This window comes from Biomphalaria glabrata, chromosome 14 (assembly GCF_947242115.1).
Source record: "Biomphalaria glabrata chromosome 14, xgBioGlab47.1, whole genome shotgun sequence".
Classification (NCBI taxonomy): domain Eukaryota; kingdom Metazoa; phylum Mollusca; class Gastropoda; family Planorbidae; genus Biomphalaria; species Biomphalaria glabrata.
The window spans coordinates 21,764,745-21,790,064 of NC_074724.1; the positions used below are offsets into that span (position 1 = coordinate 21,764,745).

Here is a 25,320-nt window from a genome sequence, read left to right on the forward strand (position 1 = left end):
ATGTAGAAATGACCAAGCTATGATGTAGAAATGACCAAGCTATGATGTAGAAATGACCAAGCTATGATGTAGAAATGACCAAGCTATGGTGTAGAAATGACCAAGCTATGATGTAGAAATGACCAAGCTATGGTGTAGAAATGACCAAGCTATGGTGTAGAAATGACCAAGCTATGGTGTAGAAATGACCAAGCTATGGTGTAGAAATGATCAAGCTATGATGTAGAAATGATCAAGCTATGATGTAGAAAATGATTCAGTTGTTTTCTAGAAATGACCATGTTACGATGCAGGCAAGACTACTTTACCATGTGCATGTTTGTTAAGCGTTCAACTCTATGTAATAACGGCCACCCAGTCTAGTGAAACTGGTGTGTATTTGAAGTGAGCTACAAGGGTGCCAGACTCATGGCATGCACGGAGATCTAATGCTGTTAGGTCATTGAGATGAGTGGTACAGTCTCTTGGGTATATTGGACTTGAGACAGGCGGACAGATCAATGGAGAGAAAACGAGATGCTATCTCCCTGATACAGTCGCACACAACAAGAAACCCTGGACTGTCCATGCCAGCACGCGACCACTATTTGTCACTTGCGCTCAAACATACAGACTGACAACTTTGCGTTTTCCACACATTTCCGTACTGCTTTTTATTTGGCAGTGTACACCTCTACCATTGGCCACACAGTGTACACCTCTAGCATTGGTCACTCAAAACAAATGCACTTATAAAAAACTCTGGACTTGTCCAAGTCGTACGCTAAACTGGATTAATACCGATGGAGATGAAAGGCTCAAGAGAGATGTGAATGGACGGGGATGTGTTGAAGCAGGCAGGAGCCATCTATTGGCTGTAGCGCCCCTGGGGTGGATGGGTAGAGAACACTGCGTCGCAAAATATGTCATATGATCAAGTATTGCTAGACATTGTAAATACTGTCAGAAATAGTTCTCTACAATTTCTACACTATTGATCAAAGTCATCAAGTTCATTGTCTTAAGTTTCCGTCTTTTCATTGATGGAAAATTCATTGGCCTATTTATTGAGCTTGATGTTTCTTGAACGATACATTATATGATATACTGTATACAATACAATAATATTTACTTTAATAAAACAACATTATGCTATTCTGAATATATATCCAATACAGATATAGATATACATTAATGACTTTCTAATAAATAAAATGCACTACAAGGTTATATTTCTTATTTGATGATATTCTTTTTCTAAACAAAAAAAATATAATTGTTATTCTTCTATTTTTTCTACTGTCACTGACATGAAATACAAATAAGACGTGATCCACACGTGCACAGTTATTAGCTCATTAGAAACTGAACTCCGATGTTTAGACTCATCGTCAACTTACTGAGATAAGAAAAAACGGATTGATAATCAGTATATACAAAGAAACAAAAAATGGCAGCCACTATTTTGGATGGTCCAAGCAAAGTTCCAGTGGCTGTGTTCGCACCTATCTCTTGCACCTGAACTCAGAACACGTAAGAGGAAACATTACAAAACATAAACTGACACCCTCCCCACCCCGCCTCTCCCAGACCCCACATTCCGAGATTCATGTTTTATGAGAATCTTAAAGACCCTAAAGTGGCTATAACGCACAGGATAAGTTCCAGCCCAGAGATAGGTTTTCACTAGAGAGTTCGGTTTAAATCGCAAGCAGTTGAAGAGGACGATGAATGAAAGAGGGAGGGAAAGAAATAAGAGGCATACAAAAATAGAGGGAGGAAAGGAGGAGTCGAGACGAGGGTAAGGGCGGGTAGACTTGGGCTAACAAAGTTCTGAAACTCGAAGCAGGAGATTAACTTTATGTCCTATCTGCCTTACGAGCGTACCGGTATTTAAATGTGCTTTAAATGTTTCAACTGAAGGAAGTCAGAGCAGAAGATCAAACGCCACCAGTCTATTATTCCTTTAAGGCGAACCTACTCCAGGCTTGCTTCAATGGAACTCCAGTGAAACGGGGCTCTAAAGATATTTATTTTTTCTAATAATTCACTTAAAATTAAAAACTTTTGCTAGAATTTTCAAATGTATAGTTTGAAATGATTAATAGTATAAACATGTCCATAAATGCATTGTTTTAAAGTACTATATTATTCAGTTTCCTAAGGTTGGTGTGGCTAGGAGGATCTAGGAGGCTGGGCAGCTGTGGAGTGTACACTGGACAGAAGAGTTGGGTTAAAAAATACTGTCTGTCTGTTTCTACTTATAAATGAAACTGTGCGAGGATTGCCTGTTAAAAACTAATGTCTGGTCAGACTGTATGATAAGTCTGTTAAAAACTAATATCTGGTCAGACTGTATGATAAGTCTGTTAAAAACTAATATCTGTTCAGACTGTACTAATAGTGTCAATAGTTTGAGTTCATAGTGACCGTCAAGTTTAAATATATATTAAGATTTAAAACTAATAGACCAATACCAATAAAGATTCAATTCAAATCCTTCTAGATATAAATGGACATCCCGTTTATCCGGACGTTAAAGACAGTATTTCTATCCTACACAATTTGTGTTCCTAGTCACACCTGTGTTGCCCCCTACTTCCTCTTAGGTGTGAACTAAACATCAATCATAGCCATTCAAACACGTTTTGTTTTTCTGTCACAACCCAACAGTCTTGGACTCTACAAACTAAACAAACTTACATAGTGAAATATATCCAACGCTTGTCTTCCAGTGACGTCATAAGAACTTTATCCTCAATGTATGAATGAATCGAGGCTGGAGCGAGGCACTATTTCAAGGAACACAGATTCACTATGAACAAGTTTTACTTCACAAGTATTTGTTAGAACAGTTTAAAAAAAAAAAACGCGGGTCTGCGTGAAGCACTAAAACGCCAGGCCTGGTCGATCACTGTGTCAAACGATGCACTACCGAGAGAAATAGTTCGCTTGAGACATTTTTTTTTAACATGGGGGCGATAAGTGGAATTAAAGAAGGTCAATATTATGGGATTAAAATTGCGACCGTTTAGCTGTTGTGTGGCTACGTTTAGTGCAGTGGTGCGACTGTTAGGAACACAGTTCACCCACTGTATGGACGTTAAAACGGAACCTAACGTTAATGTCTCATTGGGCTCTAGAAGTTAGGGACCTAACGTTAATGTCTCATTAGGCTCTAGAAGTTAGGGACCTAACGTTAATGTCTCATTGGGCTCTAGAAGTTAGGGACCTAGAGTTGATCTCTCATTGGGCTCTAGAAATGAGCTAGAAATAGATTAGCGTTGGGGCTCAAGTGCAAAACGTGCGTTTATTTGTTTGTTACTTTATTTCTATATTAGTTTTGTTCTAGCTATATTAGTTTTATCTCTATATTATGTTTCTATATTAGTTTGCTTCTATATTAGTTTTATTTCTATATTAATTTTGTTTGTATATTAGTTTAGTTTCTATATTACTTTTGCTCTATATTACCTTTGTTTCTTTGAACTTATTTAGAAAAAGCTGATTTGAACGTGCAGCATTGAATTTAGTCCCCTGCACATTGACAATGTTTCCAAATATTATGTTTAAAAAATGATGTTATAGATTGTAGTAAGCTGGCTTACTTTTAATGTGTTGTGTCGCCATGTCAACACACAGACTACAAAGTGGGAAAAGATTTATAAATCAAACTTTCAGAACAAGAGCACACACTTTGAAAAGGCGGTGGGCTATAGGCTAGTCAGAAAGTACAATAAAGAGAAACCACCTTCTTCTTGGAGGAGGGTCCGTTTAAACCGTCCGTTTCAACCGCCTCGAGGGACTTCAAACACCGCTACACTGCACCGTTATCACCTAAGAATCAAATGAATGCAACGCCTAGGCTGCTATCAACCTTTGCTAGATGCAGACTACTACCTCTAAATCTAGTCTTCGGTCGGGTAATAAAACTGGATGACTGTCAAAAGCAATAAGCTCACAGAATAATATGCAGATATCGGCGAATAATTTAGAAATTGTAGAGCGATTATTTTTCTCTTAATAACTAATGAATGTTAGATTTTTTAAAAAATGTGTTGTTTTTTTTTTGTTATCCCTCCCCATTCGGAGAAGTATTTAGGTTAAGCGAATGTAGAGATCTACTAGATTTTATAATATTCCTATGATAGGCATTTAGATCTAGATTTAAAAGACTGTGCGCAAAATGTTATTGAACATGAATTGATTCAACTCTTGAAAAACTGCGAAGCCGTCTCTAGTCCGTTCGAGATCAACATTTGTTTGTCCTCTTCTTGCCAAATTTAAATTTAATTCTTTTTATATATTGAAAAATCATAACCGTCAAACTAGAGTTTTTCCAGTGTGGTCAGTGGGCTAGTTAATTGTTTTTCCACTAATATACATCAACAGTTATTTTTTTAGGAAAATATTTAGAGCCGTTTTCGAAGGTTCCAAGAAGGTATAGAGTAAAAGAGAGGTATTGTCAACAACAAAAAAAAGCATACTTATTTGAAATTACAAAATGCATGCTTTCAAAACACCATAAGTAGACTTAGTGTGACACTTGCTAAATCTATTTAACACAAAAAATTCATTCAATTACATTTCACTGACCAATAGATCTAGTAGTTACAATAGACAAAACTGTTTGAATGTTCATTTCTCTGACCCATAGATCTAGTAGTTACAATAGACACCCAACTGTTGAAATGTCCATTTCTTTGACCTATAAAATACATCTAGTACTAGATTAGTTAAACCTGTATAGTAGACACAAAGTGTTGGAATGTTTATGTCTCAATGCAATATGATTGCTAGACAAAAATAGAATTCGATCAACTGAACATTTCATCTTTGAAATATTTATTTTAAAAAAGTGCGTAGTTAATTAAAACAAAACAATAAGATGACGTTGGATAAACTTGAAGAGATTGAAATAAGAAATGTTGACTAGCGAGATCTAAACGTGACAGACAGACGGCTAAATCAAAATCTCATCAAATCAAAAACAAAGAGTGAAGGTGCGAAGATTGAGACCAAAAAGTTCAATCAATTATTAGAGCTAGAATAACCGTTGGAATCTAAATCTACATCATCGTATGTCATAAGTTGTAACGAACTAGAACTCTACAACGGGCTTGCTTCAAACTCATCAATCACTAGGTACCACGGCTGCAGTGTTGTGCATTAAGCCGATGGACCTGTTGAGCAGTTATGACCAGGTCATTCCCTATCGTCCAGTAGGATGTTAGGACGCACAAATCGAGAGCATTAAGTCTGTGAAGTGAATATTGCAAAGTTTAAAACAAATAGACTTTTCCCTCCACCCCTAGGAACTAAATGTCTAAATTCTCTTCCAAACTAAACACAGTGAAGAGACAGGTCTAGAGATCGCGTTCATTTCTATGCACTCAAAATGTTTCTAGTTTCCAACTGTAAAAAAAAACAAAAAAAACACGGTAATATTTCCACGTGTGAACAAACAAACAAAAAAGCACAAACACAAACCACTCGGCAGTTGTGGTTAAGTTTTCTTCACTAAGTCCAGGAAGTGAGCAGAATCCACTATGAAACACCACCACAAGTCTGGTCTACAAATCCCCCAAACAGTTTCTGTTTGAGAATTCCCACAAGAACATATTCACTAAACAAGCAAGTGCTGCTATCCACCCGTTTTTTTTACCTAGCAGGTTTTTTTGAAGTCCCTCAACTTGCTTCACGGCTAACGTCCGCTGCATACGAGAGAGTAGAATCAACTGAGAGGGGAGAGAGAGAGAGACGCTTGGCGAGGATTTTATTACTTGGAAGGCTCAAGAAACGTTAACCTATCCCCCCCTCTCCCCACAGGGGCAACGCTTAGCGCTAGGCTTGCCTTGTGGTTGGGTAGTAGGGCTGGCGTTTTTCTTACAAGCGCCGTCTGACAGGGACGAACAGACGTATTCCAAGTTTTGGGGATCTCTCCAAACACCAAACCAGAAGAGAGAACGGGTGGGGTGGGGTGGGGGTGGGGTAGAGAGACGAAAGTCTGTTTATAGCAGTTAAATGCGATCTGTTCCGGTGAACTGATGAATGACAATTTCAATAAATAAAGGATGGATAGACTTCCTATGTATTTAAGAACGCCTTTAGGAGAATGGTTGGTAAAACACTCGGAGAATACGAAGTTATAAAGATAGTCGGAAGATGGCATTAAGGTGGACAAGAAACATAGTTCTAAGAACTTGGCTTAGACTTAGGGATGGCACATTTGGTCCGTAGTTTGTTGAGAGATGCGAGTAGTGCATGCCTCGCTTCTCTATTCTGTCTCTTTCAACTCATCAGATCATTAAATCAGACTTAGAACTACACAGAAAAAACAAAAGTAAATCTATCTATCTATCTATCTATCTGTACATTTGAGCAGGACGATACTTTCAGTTCAACAAACAACTTTGCCCATTTTTTGGACATGTTTTTATCTTGTCTTATCTTGTCCTGAATCATCTCGAGCCTGCTAGCAGAGACACAAACAGTTCAACATACTTTGTGTGTGCGTGTGTTTGTCGCGACAGTACACATCTATTGTGTGTACATCTATTGTGTGTACATCTATTGTGTGTATATTTATTGTCTGCTTGTTACAGGTGTATTCTATTAAAGCTGAAACTTTAAAAAGCAAGAAACCAGCTTCAGGTCAGAAGTAAATAAAAACTTGAAAGTACACACACACACATTAACTGAACCAGTTCTGTCCACAATTAGAAAAACAAAATAGAAGATTATAAAACTAAGCAAAAAGTCATCAGGTCTCTCACATAACCTACCTCTATCTAGAGAGAATCGATCGTAGGTTGAATTGTTTAATATAATCAACACAAACAATACAAAGCCTATGTCCATATTAGAGCTCCCATAGTGTCCGCAATGAATAAAATATTCACTATGTTCAAGTATACACAAGCTATTTGGTAGATGAACTGCTAACAGTAAACATTTCAAATAAGCTTTCTAATGTGACGTCTGTTCTTAAGTAACCGTTAAACTATCCACCATTCACGATATTACGTGTTAAAAAAGTTTTAAAACTTTGAAAACAAACTAGACCTAGGGGGGTAAACAAAATGGAGGGAGTAGGGGTATACGGAGCGGCTCCCCCCAGCCTACCCTTTTCCCCAACTTTATCTCCCATTCCGCGCCTCGCCTGGGTGCACGTCAGTCACAGCAGCAAGGTGCCGCCTACTAGCTGTATCAGCGACCCACCTACATCTCTCTCTTTCTGCCTCTCCTATAACCACCTATATCACCCCCGCCCTTTATTCCTTTCGTCTAAGCTTTCTTTTTTTAAAAGTGAAAAATAAATAAATAAAGAGAGAACTAAAGAGTAAGCAGCTCTAATAAGGACCGGACTTAGGCCACTGCAACTTATGCGGTCGCAGTGGGCCCCGCACTTTGATAGGCCCCGCGCTAATTCTATGTGTAAATTATTAAATGAAACCATTTTAAACCATTTTCACTTGTATATAAGTGTTTCCAAGGTGTCCTGATTTTCTCCTGGAAATCTGAAATTGTTAAAATCTCCTGAAAACTCATAAAAATCTCCTGAAAAATACACGAAATTGTCATTTTGGGGTGCCAATCTTTAAAAAAAAAAACGGAATTGTCAGCTTTCATTTAATAAAAATGTATTTTCTAATACAGAATCTTAATTTTAAAATTATGCTTATCCCTACCCAAATTGGGCCCCGCGCAATCCGTTTCGCATAGGGCCCCGGAATGGTTAGGGCCGGCCCTGGCTCTAAGGACGTAGATCTAGAAAGGAAGGAGACCATTGAAAACACGAAGACGTACTCAGTGTATTGTTCTCTCTATACGACACTAAACATCAGTGCAGTGGAATGAGAGATATTACCTTACAACTGAAGGATACAGGTATGTTTGTAAGTCTCTCACAGATCGACGTTTAACTCGGTGGAAAGTGGTCAACAATCTGCAGTGAAACATTCTATAAAACATGCCTCGGCAATACCCGCGCATCCTTTAACATCCATCTATATTTTTGCTCTTCTGAAGCCAACCTATCTTCTAGACTCTTCACATTCTCCAACGAACGTGGTTTAGACTAACGTGCTTCTTCAAAACAAATCCCTGCTCCCGCCCTCTAGCACACTTCATTGTACGCCTCCTGGCGCCCCCTCCTCCTTCCGTCCAATGCCTGTCCCCTCTCTCCAGCACTCAGACGTAAACAAGCCGTAATGCTAAGCCTGATATATTTTATGGATATTTTATAGCCAGACAAGTGTGAATGTTAGAGTCGTGAATGTTTGGAAGACTGCGAACACCTCTTTAAAAAGCATGCCGCCCTCGTTAGAGTCACCCCCTCGCTTTTCCGCCTCGGCCTGAACGATTCATCTCCATCCAGAAGTACAAAGGCACCCCTCGCGTTCTGTACTGTTTGCGAGACATAGTGGGATACATAAAGTGAGACATAATTTGAGACAAAACAAAAAGTGAGACATAACATAATAAAGTGAGACATAACATAATAAAGTGAGACATAACTTAATTAAAGTGAGACATAACATAATAAAGTGAGACATAATATGAGACAACAAAAAGTGAGACACAATATGAGACATAACAAAAAGTGAGACACAATATGAGACATAATATGAGAGACAACGAAGTGAGACATACTGGTAACATAATAAAGTGAGACATAATATGAGACTTAATGAGAGACAACGAAGTGAGACATAAAGTGAGACATAATGTATCATTGGATTGGACAAATTTTTGTTGTCATCCCCCGGCTCGTATCACATGGATGGACAAATTGTCCCCCCCCCCCCCCCACCTAACTGGCTGCTATGAAGTGGACACCACTACAGTCGGACATGGCACAAGGTGACATACGAAAGAGCGAGAAAAGCATAACAAAAACAAAAAAAAAAGGTATATCTGTATATTAAATATTTCAGAATTCAAGTCTGGCCAGAAAATCTCCAGTCCAACACATGTGTAGACCCAAGCTTGAAATGGCAGAACAGATTTGTCTCATTGAGAGGCACGACTAATCAGATCTACATCTCCTTCTCTTCTGACAAGAGAAGCAACAAGCAATTACGTGAGAGAGAGAGAGAGAGAGACGGAGAGAGAGAGAGGGAGAGAGAGAGAGAGAGAGAGAGAATCATCTAAAGAGAGATGGTTAAGAAAGAAGATACTGGAAACAATTGAATCCATTACTAACCCACAGACGCAGGTTCTAATAAGTCCATCCAGAGTTCACCTACTGAACCACTCAATCTATGGCCTTTTATTATTTTATTTTTTTATTTTATATATATTATATATTTTATTTTGTATTATATATTTTATATTTATTTTTATATTTTATATATTTGCTGTATTTGAGAAAAACGTTTCTTGTCTATGGAGCAGCTATCAACATTTCATAGACCGTATTTTCCCACATAGATCCCGCGGGTTATACACGGTTTTACAAACGAATGGCAGCGTTGCGGGATTATACAAAGGTGCGGAGTTTACTAAATCTATTTGACTCTCTTGAGACCTCCTCTAGTTCGCTGTGTGGTGGTGAAATGTACATTGTAAAGCTTTATGAACATCTCATTATAAACCTCAAGAAAACAACGAGTACAGATAAATAAATACTTTATGGCTTTTCACGCTTTGCGGGGTATATAAGGGTGCGGGTTGTATGATTTTGTTTTTACTTATTTAGTAATTTTGTACGGCGTATACGTGTGCCGGGTATACGCGTATGCGGGTATGTGCGCGAAACTACGGTAGTAACTGAATAGAAACACAGATAACCCTCAACTTATGGAGTCTCCTAGTCCAGTGAGGTGATAACAGTGACATCATCTAGTTCTAACCCGAGGGTGTTTCACTAATGTGCGACTAGAAATCAAGCCATACTTCCTGGTTACGTACTATGTGACGTAACTATGAACCTACATAGAAAGCAAAAGATAATGGACATAACCAGCCTATTGATTTCAAAATAAAGCCGGTGTTTTGGGGGTATACTGAATGTCGATGTGAAATGGAAAGTGTGCCCCCTCTCCCACCCCATCCTCCCTCCAGCTTGAAGGTCGCTGCTGCACATTCTAGACGTAAAGAGTCAACAGTGACGCAGTCGGGCGCCGACCGTAACTTCAACTCTATCCGGGTACACCCAGCCGCACACAGGCGACTCTCCTGAGTTTGAAAAACAATCTAGGTAGGGGTAATCTTGCCAAGGAGCCAGCATCTAACCGAGGGCCCTAAAACCAACACAACTTCTCCGCGCATTACCTAAGTGAAGTCAGGAGAGACAAGTGGCACACTCTATTCACAGTCACGTAGCTGACAAACTCAAAGTAACTTGTAGTGTGTGTGTGTGTGTGTCGTGTATGTCTTTCTTCCAATAACTAAAACTCAGCACAGGTGGTCACAGAACTCGTAGGTAAACTTAGGAAAAGAATCTAGATATAGCCAGCGGTATTTAAAAAAAAAAGATGGATTGACAACGCCGATCACTGTGTCACTACAAGACCACTTGTTTGGTACTAAGTATACATCAGAGAATACTTCTGTAGACATCAGCACTTCACCAGTTACAGGTCAGACACCAAATAAAATCATTTGTTGGATGTGGTAGACTTCAAAACGTCGACAGAAAAGAAAGCGGAGTGGTCTCAACGGTTCATGATAACCTAGATATGTGTCTCATCGACATCATCTGTATCTAAAGAACTGCGACACAGAGTGACAACTGATATAGAATAAGTCAATGTGACACAGTGTGACATCCGACACAGGAGACGTAGCTGCGACAACACATTACCATCATCATGGAGGTGTGTGTGCGCGTGTGTGTGTGTGTGTGTGCATGACCGTCTAAAGAAAGTAAACTTTTTGTTCAATTATATATTTGACCATAGATGAAAGGAATCCTGGGACGAACATATTTCAATGTAGACTTTTACACAAGTTCTATCAGGGAAGAACATCACCCGAGGAGTGACGCGATCTTTTGCAGCATCTCCTCCAGCATTGTCTCTTCAATGGAGTAGAACGATCATGAGCTCTAGAGGTCTTGTGGATGTCTTTTAGATGATCCATAGTCACAGAAACTTTCAGGGGTAAGAGCAACAATTAAATGTAAGTCTTCTAACGCCTAAGAATAAAGTCAGAAAGGAAAACAGAAAAACTCCTGTCGGGAGAACTTTCATGATCTCCAACACGGCAAGAAGCTGAAAGGTTTCACATTTCTGGTGCAGAATTCAAAAATATTTTTGTCGTTATCAGACTGTGTCTCGCATGAGACCGACACACAATCAAGACAGAAGAAAAGGAAGCTGTTGATGAAGTTATTAATCTCAGGTCAGAGTTAGTCCAATTTGTTCTGGTCATGTGAAGAAGAGTTTTCTTGTAGGTGAAGAAAGTCAGATTGTTCACAAAGTCAGCGGAGAAGATGTCATTAGTAGGACATACCATTTCACAAATATTGGAGAGAGAGAGAGAGAGAGAGCGAGAGAAGGCAGAGGTTACGTGGAGAGACAGAAAGATAGAATAAGATGTACCTCGTACTTAGTAACACCAGCTAGAATGCTCAACAAAAAAAAAAGGAGCTGAGAAAAGTCTATTTATGTAATATAACATTTGAAATAAACTTACTTCTAATCCACTAGAAATATATCGCATCAACAGAAGACTAGTCATGTGAAAGAATCCATTCTCTCGGTAATAAAGTCAGAACCAAGGCGTCAGAGTACAACAATTTCAACTCACATTTAGCGATAGTGTCTCCAAACACAGCCACGACTTTCAGAGCACTTCAAGATCTCGGGATGAATGGCTTCTGTCACGCGGAAGCTGCAAGAACGAAAAGCCAAATGAGCCAATCAGATAATGGCGTAATTAGTTTCAAAACGATGTAAGAGTCGCACTACATCGACCCCGGGGCCATGACGACCTCTTCCGTTGTCCATTTATTATTCGGTCGAATCTTGCAGATGCATGTGTGTGTGTGTGTTAGTTCAAGGTCAAGATGTGATCAAGTCAGGCTAACGAAGAGGGCAGCACCTTTCTGCATCTCTTATCAGAATCATTAACACGATTGCTTTCTTTTCTTTTTGTACGCTGACATTAAAATGAATGATTCGCGAGAGATGGGGAAACAGTTCTCGGAGAAGAAGCTGGATGATTTCCGGTAATTCGCAGGCATTTGAGACCTCAAGACTAATCGGGTTCAAAACCCGCAGCTATCCGCAGCAGATCGACCATTTATCATAAAGAAGTTACACACACACAAACACACAAAGATGTAACTCACTTCGCGACTATTTTGGAACCATATTCAAATAAAAAGTAATTAGATCGAAACTCTTGCACGCTTTAAGGGAAAACTCCATCCTAACTATCAAACTCGAGCTAAATAGAAATCTGTATAGAGATCTGTATAAAGAGCTACATAGATCTGTTTTATTTTCCTTTCAAGTACAAATCTACACATTTGTATTTTATATTGGACAATAAATGAAGTGCCATTCCCTAATGTTATAGAGCATCCAATGAGTTGCTTGAATCAGTCAAGGACTTTGTAAGACTTTGTCTCTTGTTAACATGCACGAGTCAATGAACACAGCGATAGGCCTAGGACGTAATTGTCTTCTGTTTGGAAGGAACAACCGACATTTAGAAGAGAACATACTCATGATTCCATTGATACAATTAGTACCCAATTATTGACCAGAGAAACAAGTAACAGAAAACAAAAATATTGTTAAAAGCTAATGAATGATAGAAAAACTAATTGGAACATGCTTTACCCCACCCGGCCATATCCCCCCAATCCCCGAAAAAGAAATCCTTGTGCGCATGTCTAAATCTACTCACAGTGTATAAAATGGACCTCATTCACCAATCGTAAACAAACAGCATTAAGTCACGTGATAATATTGATAGTATTGATAAAACAACGAAAAAAACTGTCAGGTAATAGCCATTGTGTGTTAAAAATTTGTATAGAAGAGATAGAGAATCACGTGCTAAATGTTGTTTTCTTACAATTGGAGAATAAGGTCCATTCTAGTTTGATGATTCAGATCCAGACTTAGAAACACAAAAACACACTGATTTCTACATAAGACGGTGCGCAAAATGTTCCTGAACTTCTGTTTAATTCACTCTTTAATGAATAGAATCGGGAATTACCAATGACGTGTGTTCCAGGTGTAGATCGTCTAGATTTGCAGACCAAATATAATTTTAATAAGATTATATTTTGAACAACTATTATGGTCAATCCAGAGTTGTTTGTGTGAGGCCAATCAGCTAGTCATTTTTTTGTTTTGTGAGGCCAATCAGCTAGTCATTTTTTGTTTTGTGAGGCCAATCAGCTAGTCATTTTTTGTTTTGTGAGGCCAATCAGCTAGTCATTTTTTGTTTTGTGAGGCCAATCAGCTAGTCATTTTTTTTGTTTTGTGAGGCCAATCAGCTAGTCATTTTTGTTTTGTGAGGCCAATCAGCTAGTCATTTTTTGTTTTGTGAGGCCAATCAGCTAGTCATTTTTTTTTGTTTTGTGAGGCCAATCAGCTAGTCATTTTTTTGTTTTGTGAGGCCAATCAGTTAGTCATTTTTTGTTTGTTTTGTGAGGCCAATCAGCTAGTCATTTTTTTGTTTTGTGAGGCCAATCAGCTAGTTATTTTTTTGTTTTGTGAGGCCAATCAGTTAGTCATTTTTTGTTTGTTTTGTGAGGCCAATCAGCTAGTCATTTTTTTGTTTTGTGAGGCCAATCAGCTAGTTATTTTTTTGTTTTGTGAGGCCAATCAGCTAGTCATTTTTGTTTTGTGAGGCCAATCAGCTAGTTATTTTTTTGTTTTGTAAGGCCAATCAGCTAGTCATTTTTTTGTTTTGTGAGGCCAATCAGTTAGTCATTTTTTGTTTGTTTTGTGAGGCCAATCAGCTAGTTATTTTTTTGTTTTGTGAGGCCAATCAGCTAGTCATTTTTTGTTTTGTGAGGCCAATCAGCTAGTCATTTTTTGTTTTGTGAGGCCAATCAGCTAGTCATTTTTTTGTTTTGTGAGGCCAATCAGCTAGTTATTTTTTTGTTTTGTGAGGCCAATCAGCTAGTCATTTTTTGTTTGTTTTGTGAGGCCAATCAGTTAGTCATTTTTTGTTTGTTTTGTGAGGCCAATCAGCTAGTCATTTTTTGTTTGTTTTGTGATGCCAATCAGTTAGTCATTTTTTGTTTTGTGAGGCCAATCAGTTAGTTTTTTTTTTTTGTGAGGCCAATCAGCTAGTCATTTTTTTGTGAGGCCAATCAGCTAGTCATTTTTTTGTTTTGTGAGGCCAATCAGTTAGTCATTTTTTTGTGAGGCCAATCAGTTAGTCATTTTTTTGTGAGGCCAATCAGCTAGTCATTTTTTTTGTTTTGTGAGGCCAATCAGCTAGTCATTTTTTTTTGTTTTTGAGGCCAATCAGTTAGTCATTTTTTTGTTTTGTGAGGCCAATCAGCTAGTCATTTTTTGTGAGGCCAATCAGTTAGTCATTTTTTTGTGAGGCCAATCAGTTAGTCATTTTTTTGTTTTGTGAGGCCAATCAGCTAGTCATTTTTTTGTGAAGCCAATCAGCTAGTCATTTTTTTGTGAGGCCAATCAGTTAGTCATTTTTTTGTGAGGCCAATCAGTTAGTCATTTTTTTGTGAAGCCAATCAGTTAGTCATTTTTTTGTGAAGCCAATCAGTTAGTCATTTTTTTGTGAAGCCAATCAGTTAGTCATTTTTTTGTTTTGTGAGGCCAATCAGTTAGTCATTTTTTTGTGAAGCCAATCAGTTAGTCATTTTTTTGTGAGGCCAATCAGTTAGTCATTTTTTTGTGAGGCCAATCAGCTAGTCATTTTTTTGTGAGGCCAATCAGTTAGTCATTTTTTTGTGAGGCCAATCAGCTAGTCATTTTTTTGTTTTGTGAGGCCAATCAGCTAGTCATTTTTTTGTTTTGTGAGGCCAATCAGTTAGTCATTTTTTTTTTGTTTTTGAGGCCAATCAGTTAGTCATTTTTTTGTTTTGTGAGGCCAATCAGCTAGTCATTTTTTGTGAGGCCAATCAGTTAGTCATTTTTTTGTGAGGCCAATCAGTTAGTCATTTTTTTGTTTTGTGAGGCCAATCAGTTAGTCATTTTTTTGTGAGGCCAATCAGCTAGTCATTTTTTTGTGAGGCCAATCAGTTAGTCATTTTTTGTGAGGCCAATCAGTTAGTCATTTTTTTGTGAGGCCAATCAGTTAGTCATTTTTTTGTGAGGCCAATCAGTTAGTCATTTTTTGTGAGGCCTATCAGTTAGTCATTTTTTGTTTGTTTTGTGAGGCCAATCAGCTAGTCATTTTTTTGTTTTGTGAGGCCAATCAGTTAGTCATTTTTTGTTTGTTTTGTGAGGCCAATCAGCTAGTCATTTTTTGTGAGGCCAATCAGCTAGTCATTTTTTTGTGAGGCCAATCAGTTAGTCATTTTTTTGTGAGGCCAATCAGCTAGTCATTTTTTTGTGAGGCCAATCAGCTAGTCATTTTTTGTTTGTTTTGTGAGGCCAATCAGCTAGTCATTTTTTGTTTGTTTTGTGAGGCCAATCAGCTAGTCATTTTTTGTTTGTTTTGTGAGGCCAATCAGCTAGTCATTTTTTGTTTGTTTTGTGAGGCCAATCAGCTAGTCATTTTTTGTTTGTTTTGTGAGGCCAATCAGCTAGTCATTTTTTGTTTGTTTTGTGAGGCCAATCAGCTAGTCATTTTTTGTTTGTTTTGTGAGGCCAATCAGCTAGTCATTTTTTGTGAGGCCAATCAGTTAGTCATTTTTTTGTTTTGTGAGGCCAATCAGTTAGTCATTTTTTTGTTTTTGAGGCCAATCAGCTAGTCATTTTTTGTTTGTTTTGTGAGGCCAATCAGCTAGTCATTTTTTGTGAGGCCAATCAGCTAGTCATTTTTTGTTTGTTTTGTGAGGCCAATCAGCTAGTCATTTTTTGTTTGTTTTGTGAGGCCAATCAGCTAGTCATTTTTTGTTTGTTTTGTGAGGCCAATCAGCTAGTCATTTTTTGTTTGTTTTGTGAGGCCAATCAGCTAGTCATTTTTTGTTTGTTTTGTGAGGCCAATCAGCTAGTCATTTTTTGTGAGGCCAATCAGCTAGTCATTTTTTGTTTGTTTTGTGAGGCCAATCAGCTAGTCATTTTTTGTTTGTTTTGTGAGGCCAATCAGCTAGTCATTTTTTGTTTGTTTTGTGAGGCCAATCAGCTAGTCATTTTTTGTTTGTTTTGTGAGGCCAATCAGCTAGTCATTTTTTGTTTGTTTTGTGAGGCCAATCAGCTAGTCATTTTTTGTGAGGCCAATCAGTTAGTCATTTTTTTGTTTTGTGAGGCCAATCAGTTAGTCATTTTTTTGTTTTTGAGGCCAATCAGTTAGTCATTTTTTTGTTTTTGAGGCCAATCAGTTAGTCATTTTTTTGTTTTGTGAGGCCAATCAGTTAGTCATTTTTTTGTTTTTGAGGCCAATCAGTTAGTCATTTTTTTGTTTTGTGAGGCCAATCAGCTAGTCATTTTTTGTTTTGTGAGGCCAATCAGTTAGTCATTTTTTTGTTTTTGAGGCCAATCAGTTAGTCATTTTTTTGTTTTTGAGGCCAATCAGTTAGTCATTTTTTTGTTTTTGAGGCCAATCAGTTAGTCATTTTTTTGTTTTGTGAGGCCAATCAGTTAGTCATTTTTTTGTTTTGTGAGGCCAATCAGTTAGTCATTTTTTTGTTTTTGAGGCCAATCAGTTAGTCATTTTTTTGTTTTGTGAGGCCAATCAGTTAGTCATTTTTTTGTGAGGCCAATCAGTTAGTCATTTTTTTGTTTTTGAGGCCAATCAGTTAGTCATTTTTTTGTTTTTGAGGCCAATCAGTTAGTCATTTTTTTGTGAGGCCAATCAGTTAGTCATTTTTTTGTTTTGTTTTGTGAGGCCAATCAGTTAGTCATTTTTTTGTGAGGCCAATCAGTTAGTCATTTTTGTTTTACCAAACATAGACATAAGCTGTCAAATTTAGAGCCGTTTTCGAGAATCGTATTCAAAGATCAGGTTCCTAATTTTAGTTGACTACTGAACCCATGAAGAGTCTGCAAGCTGATTAGAGGAATTGTATGAATCACAGTAAACGCAAAGACAATACCTCGACTAAACGCCCTACGTAGGACAACTTGAATCTTGAATCAAAATGATTTTAATAGTACTATACGATCATACCGACATGACGAACTCGAAGACAAGCTAACAACAAAGTGACAACACAACTAATGTCTGTTTGTTGTAGGTACTTTAGTAGACTAAATGGCAACACAGTTACAATTAGTAGTCTTCTTTAGAGCGCTCTCTAATACAATTGCTATAACCTTTAGGACATTTGCATGTCAAACGTTTTTACGTTGTTTTTTTACAACTACCAAACCTCCAACTAACACCAAACATGCCATGCTACGACTTTCAATGGACAGTCTAGAAAATACACTTTCCAGCAAACTATGTCTTAGTCTAAAAGAATCAATGAGAACAAGAAGGAAAATGAAGAACCTATAAAGTACTTGAGTTTCAAAATATTCTTGTCTGCACCTTAATGAATTCTAAGACCAATGCACGCCAATAAATACACAGACGTGAAGTGCATTCAAAGTGTGGAGTCTTTCAAAACGTCCAGACTTGCTCGTTAAACTAGTCTTAGCACGGAAGAAAATCCAATGTCCAAATACATCTCTACAAATAGATTAGAACGCACAGATAGACCAGAGCAACAGATACTCCGCAAGAACGTTGAATATTGAGTGACAATGTTAGGCACATATTTTTTGTTTGTATCCCTAGGAAATGACTCAAAACACTATTTAGTAGCAAGCTGAGGAAACAAAGAAATAAAAGTATTTGAAACAAGAAAACAAACAGAGCCAAAGTTTACAGCCTTCTGTAATTTATGAAAAACATTTTGTTCTGGTCTTCATGACAGATTTGTTTCGTTTGAATGCCAATGAGGTGAAACAAAAAGAATACATCCAGGCTAGGATATCCGAGTGTGATATCCGAGTTTCAATGACACAATTTGCACTAGATGATGCCTTATACGCTGGCAATGAACTAGTTGCGTCACAATGTAGTCAGATTCAAAGACTTGTGTAAGATCATTTCTATGTCAGTTGGTGAGAGCACTGAAAGGTCACGTGACCTATGTATTTCTCAGGATCACTTACTACAAAGTTTTTAATAACCTTTTTTTTTCTCTTCTTTGTCATAAGAAGAAAAACTTTTTTTTTTTAAATAACGAATTTCGGCAGAACTTAGATCTTTAAGCAAGAGTCAGACTCCACTTAAAGCAGGGATCAAAGTGGACAAATCTTTCGAACTAAACCCCCTGGTATGAACGTCAAAGTAAACCCCCTGGTATGAATGTCAAAGTAAACCCCCTGGTATGAATGTCGAACTAAACCCCCTGGTATGAATGTCAAAGTAAACCCCCTGGTATGAATGTCGAACTAAACCCCCTGGTATGAATGTCGAACTAAACCCCCTGGTATGAATGTCGAACTAAACCCCCTGGTATGAATGTCAAAGTAAACCCCCTGGTATGAATGTCAAAGTAAACCCCCTGGTATGAATGTCGAACTAAACCCCCTGGTATGAATGTCAAAGTAAACCCCCTGGTATGAATGTCGAACTAAACCACCTGGTATGAATGTCGAACTAAACCCCCTGGTATGAATGTCGAACTAAACCCCCTGGTATGAATGTCGAACTAAACCCCCTGGTATGAATGTCAAAGTAAACCCCCTGGTATGAATGTCAAAGTAAACCCCCTGGTATGAATGTCGAACTAAACCCCCTGGTATGAACGTCAAAGTAAACCCCCTGGTATGAATGTCAAAGTAAACCCCCTGGTATGAATGTCAAAGTAAACCCCCTGGTATGAATGTCAAAGTAAACCCCCTGGTATGAATGTCAAAGTAAACCCCCTGGTATGAATGTCAAAGTAAACCCCCTGGTATGAATGTCGAACTAAACACCCTGGTATGAATGTCAAAGTAACCCCCCTGGTATGAATGTCAAAGTAAACCCCCTGGTATGAATGTCGAACTAAACCCCCTGGTATGAATGTCAAAGTAAACCCCCTGGTATGAATGTCAAAGTAAACCCCCTGGTATGAATGTCAAAGTAAACCCCCTGGTATGAATGTCGAACTAAACCCCCTGGTATGAATGTCAAAGTAAACCCCCTGGTATGAATGTCGAACTAAACCCCCTGGTATGAATGTCGAACTAAACCCCCTGGTATGAATGTCGAACTAAACCCCCTGGTATGAATGTCGAACTAAACCCCCTGGTATGAATGTCGAACTAAACCCCCTGGTATGAACTAAACCCCCTGGTATGAATGTCAAAGTAAACCCCCTGGTATGAATGTCGAACTAAACCCCCTGGTATGAATGTCAAAGTAAACCCCCTGGTATGAATGTCGAACTAAACCCCCTGGTATGAATGTCAAAGTAAACCCCCTGGTATGAATGTCGAACTAAACTACCTGGTATGAATGTCGAACTAAACCCCCTGGTATGAATGTCGAACTAAACCCCCTGGTATGAATGTCGAACTAAACCCCCTGGTATGAATGTCAAAGTAAACCCCCTGGTATGAATGTCAAAGTAAACCCCCTGGTATGAATGTCGAACTAAACCCCCTGGTATGAACGTCAAAGTAAACCCCCTGGTATGAATGTCAAAGTAAACCCCCTGGTATGAATGTCAAAGTAAACCCCCTGGTATAAATGTCAAAGTAAACCCCCTGGTATGAATGTCAAAGTAAACCCCCTGGTATGAATGTCAAAGTAAACCCCCTGGTATGAATGTCAAAGTAAACCCCCTGGTATGAATGTCGAACTAAACCCCCTGGTATGAATGTCAAAGTAAACCCCCTGGTATGAATGTCGAACTAAACCCCCTGGTATGAATGTCGAACTAAACCCCCTGGTATGAATGTCGAACTAAACCCCCTGGTATGAATGACGAACTAAACCCCCTGGTATGAATGTCGAACTAAACCCCCTGGTATGAATGTCGAACTAAACCCCCTGGTATGAATGTCGAACTAAACCCCCTGGTATGAATGTCGAACTAAACCCCCTGGTATGAATGTCAAAGTAAACCCCCTAGTATGAATGTCGAACTAAACCCCCTGGTATGAATGTCGAACTAAACCCCCTGGTATGAATGTCAAAGTAAACCCCCTGATATGAATGTCGAACTAAACCCCCTGGTATGAATGTCAAAGTAAACCCCCTGGTATGAATGTCGAACTAAACCCCCTGGTATGAATGTCGAACTAAACCCCCTGGTATGAATGTCGAACTAAACCCCCTGGTATGAACGTCAAAGTAAACCCCCTGGTATGAATGTGAAAGTAAACCCCCTGGTATGAATGTCGAACTAAACCCCCTGGTATGAATGTCAAAGTAAACCCCCTGGTATGAATGTCGAACTAAACCCCCTGGTATGAATGTCGAACTAAACCCCCTGGTATGAATGTCAAAGTAAACCCCCTAGTATGAATGTCGAACTAAACCCCCTGGTATGAATGTCGAACTAAACCCCCTGGTATGAATGTCAAAGTAAACCTCCTGATATGAATGTCGAACTAAACCCCCTGGTATGAATGTCAAAGTAAACCCCCTGGTATGAATGTCGAACTAAACCCCCTGGTATGAATGTCGAACTAAACCCCCTGGTATGAATGTCGAACTAAACCCCCTGGTATGAACGTCAAAGTAAACCCCCTGGTATGAATGTGAAAGTAAACTCCCTGGTATGAATGTCGAACTAAACCCCCTGGTATGAATGTCAAAGTAAACCCCCTGGTATGAATGTCGAACTAAACCCCCTGGTATGAATGTCGAACTAAACCCCCTGGTATGAATGTCGAACTAAACCCCCTGGTATGAATGTCAAAGTAAACCCCCTGGTATGAATGCCGAACTAAACCCCCTGGTATGAATGTCAAAGTAAACCCCCTGGTATGAATGTCGAACTTAACCCCCTGGTATGAATGTCAAAGTAAACCCCCTGGTATGAATGTCGAACTAAACCCCCTGGTATGAATGTCGAACTAAACCCCCTGGTATGAATGTCAAAGTAAACCCCCTGGTATGAATGTCAAAGTAAACCCCCTGGTATGAATGTCGAACTAAACCACCTGGTATGAATGTCAAAGTAAACCCCCTGGTATAAATGTCGAACTAAACCCCCTGGTATGAATGTCGAACTAAACCCCCTGGTATAAATGTCGAACTAAACCCCCTGGTATGAATGTCAAAGTAAACCCCCTGGTATGAACTAAACCCCCTGGTATGAATGTCAAAGTAAACCCCCTGGTATGAATCTCGAACTAAACCCCCTGGTATGAATGTCGAACTAAACCCCCTGGTATGAATGTCGAACTAAACCACCTGGTATGAATGTCGAACTAAACCCTCTGGTATGAATGTCGAACTAAACCCCCTGGTATGAATGTCGAACTAAACCCCCTGGTATGAATGTCGAACTAAACCCCCTGGTATGAATGTCGAACTAAACCCCCTGGTTTGAATGTCAAAGTAAACCCCCTGGTATGAATGTCGAACTAAACCCCCTGGTATGAATGTCGAACTAAACCCCCTGGTATGAATGTCGAACTAAACCCCCTGGTATGAATGTCGAACTAAACCCCCTGGTATGAATGTCGAACTAAACCCCCTGGTATGAATGTCAAAGTAAACCCCCTGGTATGAATGTCGAACTAAACCCCCTGGTATGAATGTCAAAGTAAACCCCCTGGTATGAATGTCGAACTAAACCACCTGGTATGAATGTCGAACTAAACCCCCTGGTATGAATGTCGAACTAAACCCCCTGGTATGAATGTCGAACTAAACCCCCTGGTATGAATGTCAAAGTAAACCCCCTGGTATGAATGTCAAAGTAAACCCCCTGGTATGAATGTCAAAGTAAACCCCCTGGTATGAATGTCAAAGTAAACCCCCTGGTATGAATGTCGAACTAAACCCCCTGGTATGAATGTCGAACTAAACCCCCTGGTATGAATGTCGAACTAAACCCCCTGGTATGAATGTCGAACTAAACCCCCTGGTATGAATGTCAAAGTAACCCCCCTGGTATGAATGTCGAACTAAACCCCCTGGTATAAATGTCGAACTAAACCCCCTGGTATGAATGTCGAACTAAACCCCCTGGTATGAATGTCGAACTAAACCCCCTGGTATGAATGTCAAAGTAAACCCCCTGGTATGAATGTCGAACTAAACCCCCTGGTATGAATGTCAAAGTAAACCCCCTGGTATGAATGTCGAACTAAACCCCCTGGTATGAATGTCGAACTAAACCCCCTGGTATGAATGTCAAAGTAAACCCCCTGGTATGAATGTCGAACTAAACCCCCTGGTATGAATGTCGAACTAAACCCCGTGGTATGAATGTCAAAGTAAACCCCCTGGTATGAATGTCAAAGTAAACCCCCTGGTATGAATGTCAAAGTAAACCCCCTGGTATGAATGTCGAACTAAACCCCCTGGTATGAACGTCAAATTAAACCCCCTGGTATGAATGTCGAACTAAACCCCCTGGTATGAATGTCGAACTAAACCCCCTGGTATGAATGTCGAACTAAACCCCCTGGTATGAACTAAACCCCCTGGTATGAATGTCGAACTAAACCCCCTGGTATGAACTAAACCCCCTGGTATGAACGAAACCCCCTGGTATGAACTAAACCCCCTGGTATGATTGGTTTGGTTTTGGTTTTAGGCACATCGGCACAATTTAAGGCCATGTCGTGCCTGCAGTCCCTTAAGGACTACTCTCTCTCTCTCAACATAACAAGGGCTAAATTCTATACAGTTAAATCATTAAAATCAAGGTCTATTCACATTTAAAATAGTAAAGGTAGTAAAAATTTAATAAATTGGTAAAAATCTAATATAAATAGTACATGTTCACCCCCTGGTATAAACTAAACCTCCCGGTATGAACGGTAAGTTGAATGAAATACGTGGGGAGGAAAAGTCAAGACTTCAAGAGGAGCTCGATGCTAGTTCAGTCAAAGACTTCCACTGAATGTAGATCTAAGTTCTAGATGCTAGTTCAGTCAAAGACTTCCACTGAATGTAGATCTAAGTTCTAGATGCTAGTTCAGTCAAAGACTGCCACTGAATGCAGATCTAAGTTCTAGATGCTAGTTCAGTCAAAGACTGCCACTGAATGCAGATCTAAGTTCTAGATGCTAGTTCAGTCAAAGACTGCCACTGAATGTAGATCTAAGTTCTAGATGCTAGTTCAGTCAAAGACTGCCACTGAATGTAGATCTAAGTTCTAGATGCTAGTTCAGTCAAAGACTGCCACTGAATGTAGATCTAAGTTCTAGATGCTAGTTCAGTCAAAGACTGCCACTGAATGTAGATCTAAGTTCTAGATGCTAGTTCAGTCAAAGACTGCCACTGAATGTAGATCTAAGTTCTAGATGCTAGTTCAGTCAAAGACTGCCACTGAATGTAGATCTAAGTTCTAGATGCTAGTTCAGTCAAAGACTGCCACTGAATGTAGATCTAAGTTCTAGATGCTAGTTCAGTCAAAGACTGCCACTGAATGTAGATCTAAGTTCTAGATGCTAGTTCAGTCAAAGACTGCCACTGAATGCAGATCTAAGTTCTAGATGCTAGTTCAGTCAAAGACTGCCACTGAATGCAGATCTAAGTTCTAGATGCTAGTTCAGTCAAAGACTGCCACTGAATGTAGATCTAAGTTCTAGATGCTAGTTCAGTCAAAGACTGCCACTGAATGCAGATCTAAGTTCTAGATGCTAGTTCAGTCAAAGACTGCCACTGAATGTAGATCTAAGTTCTAGATGCTAGTTCAGTCAAAGACTGCCACTGAATGCAGATCTAAGTTCTAGATGCTAGTTCAGTCAAAGACTGCCACTGAATGCAGATCTAAGTTCTAGATGCTAGTTCAGTCAAAGACTGCCACTGAATGCAGATCTAAGTTCTAGATGCTAGTTCAGTCAAAGACTGCCACTGAATGCAGATCTAAGTTCTAGATGCTAGTTCAGTCAAAGACTGCCACTGAATGCAGATCTAAGTTCTAGATGCTAGTTCAGTCAAAGACTGCCACTGAATGCAGATCTAAGTTCTAGATGCTAGTTCAGTCAAAGACTGCCACTGAATGCAGATCTAAGTTCTAGATGCTAGTTCAGTCAAAGACTGCCACTGAATGCAGATCTAAGTTCTAGATGCTAGTTCAGTCAAAGACTGCCACTGAATGCAGATCTAAGTTCTAGATGCTAGTTCAGTCAAAGACTGCCACTGAATGCAGATCTAAGTTCTAGATGCTAGTTCAGTCAAAGACTGCCACTGAATGCAGATCTAAGTTCCCGCCAATCTGCAGTCTTGCCGTTCAACACGTTGAAATGATGAATCAAGACATTCACAACGAGGCGGCGCGTGAATCATGGCAACTTTTATTGGTTACCCTCAGGGGAAACCACTCCGTAGCTTCCTCATTACCATTTCCGGATCAGGTTTTCTCTTCCCATTTCATTTCTCTCTTCTCTTGTCTATCTCTATAGATTGTCTTGTCTTCTAGTACTCTCATGAATATACTTTTGTTCTGTTTTTTTTTTTTTACAAACATGTTTGAAAAACTAAAAAATGGTTTCTATCATCGCCTGACACAACTCATCTCTTAGAGTAAAGTTGTGTGACGCAAACCTTCCTGAAAGTCATTCTTTCTATAGGAATTCTTCCTGCTGTCTTCTAACTCTATCCCCCACTGCAACCACTAACGATGATGAATACACAGCACAAAGTGAAACAATACATTCTCACGAGCACTAGTTGGAGAGAACCTTTTAAACCACGTTTAAACAAGGCATTTTTTAAATTGAAAACAAGATAGGAAACACAAACTCAAAATCGGCAGGTAAAAAGGCTGGTTTCAATATTTTCAGAAAGATTATCAGAATAAAATTCTATCTAAGGCAAATGACAGAGAAGAATGGAGAAAGAAGGTTGACAGATCTTATGTGGTGCCCCAAGGATCAGCAGACCAAGAGATAGGTGAAAGTGAATGTGTAGTTACAAATGAACATGGCCTAAGTGATGTCTTTTAACGATTATCTAAATTGTTTTGTAAAGGGTCAAACTCTTATTTAAAGACTAAAAAAAAAAATTCCTTAAAAAAAAATTCCTTTCATTAAGTGTTACACAGCTGTGGTATAACTATCTTTTCTAGTTTACGAGATCTAAACGGGACGGACGGACAGACCACACAAAACTAATAGC

The 25,320-nt window shown here is 39.1% G+C and overlaps 1 protein-coding gene across 12 annotated transcripts in view; it reads right to left on the minus strand.

Annotated features, from left to right (window-relative positions):
* The window catches only part of LOC106060412 (interference hedgehog-like), a 305,626-nt gene that overhangs the window by 90,566 nt on the left and 189,740 nt on the right, over window positions 1-25,320 (minus strand). For 2 of the 12 annotated variants that reach the window (XM_056011678.1, XM_056011666.1), the window contains exons 1-2: window positions 5,470-5,717; window positions 2,683-2,910 (exon numbers count right to left, since the gene is read on the minus strand). The exons of 3 other annotated variants lie outside the window; for them this stretch is intronic. The gene's annotated coding sequence lies outside the window, so the exon portion shown is untranslated. Of the gene's footprint in view, window positions 1-2,682; window positions 2,911-5,463; window positions 5,736-6,764; window positions 7,003-11,622; window positions 11,821-25,320 lie in introns of those variants that run through there. 7 more of the 12 variants (XM_056011672.1, XM_056011670.1, XM_056011668.1 and 4 more) reach the window with 7 other exon arrangements.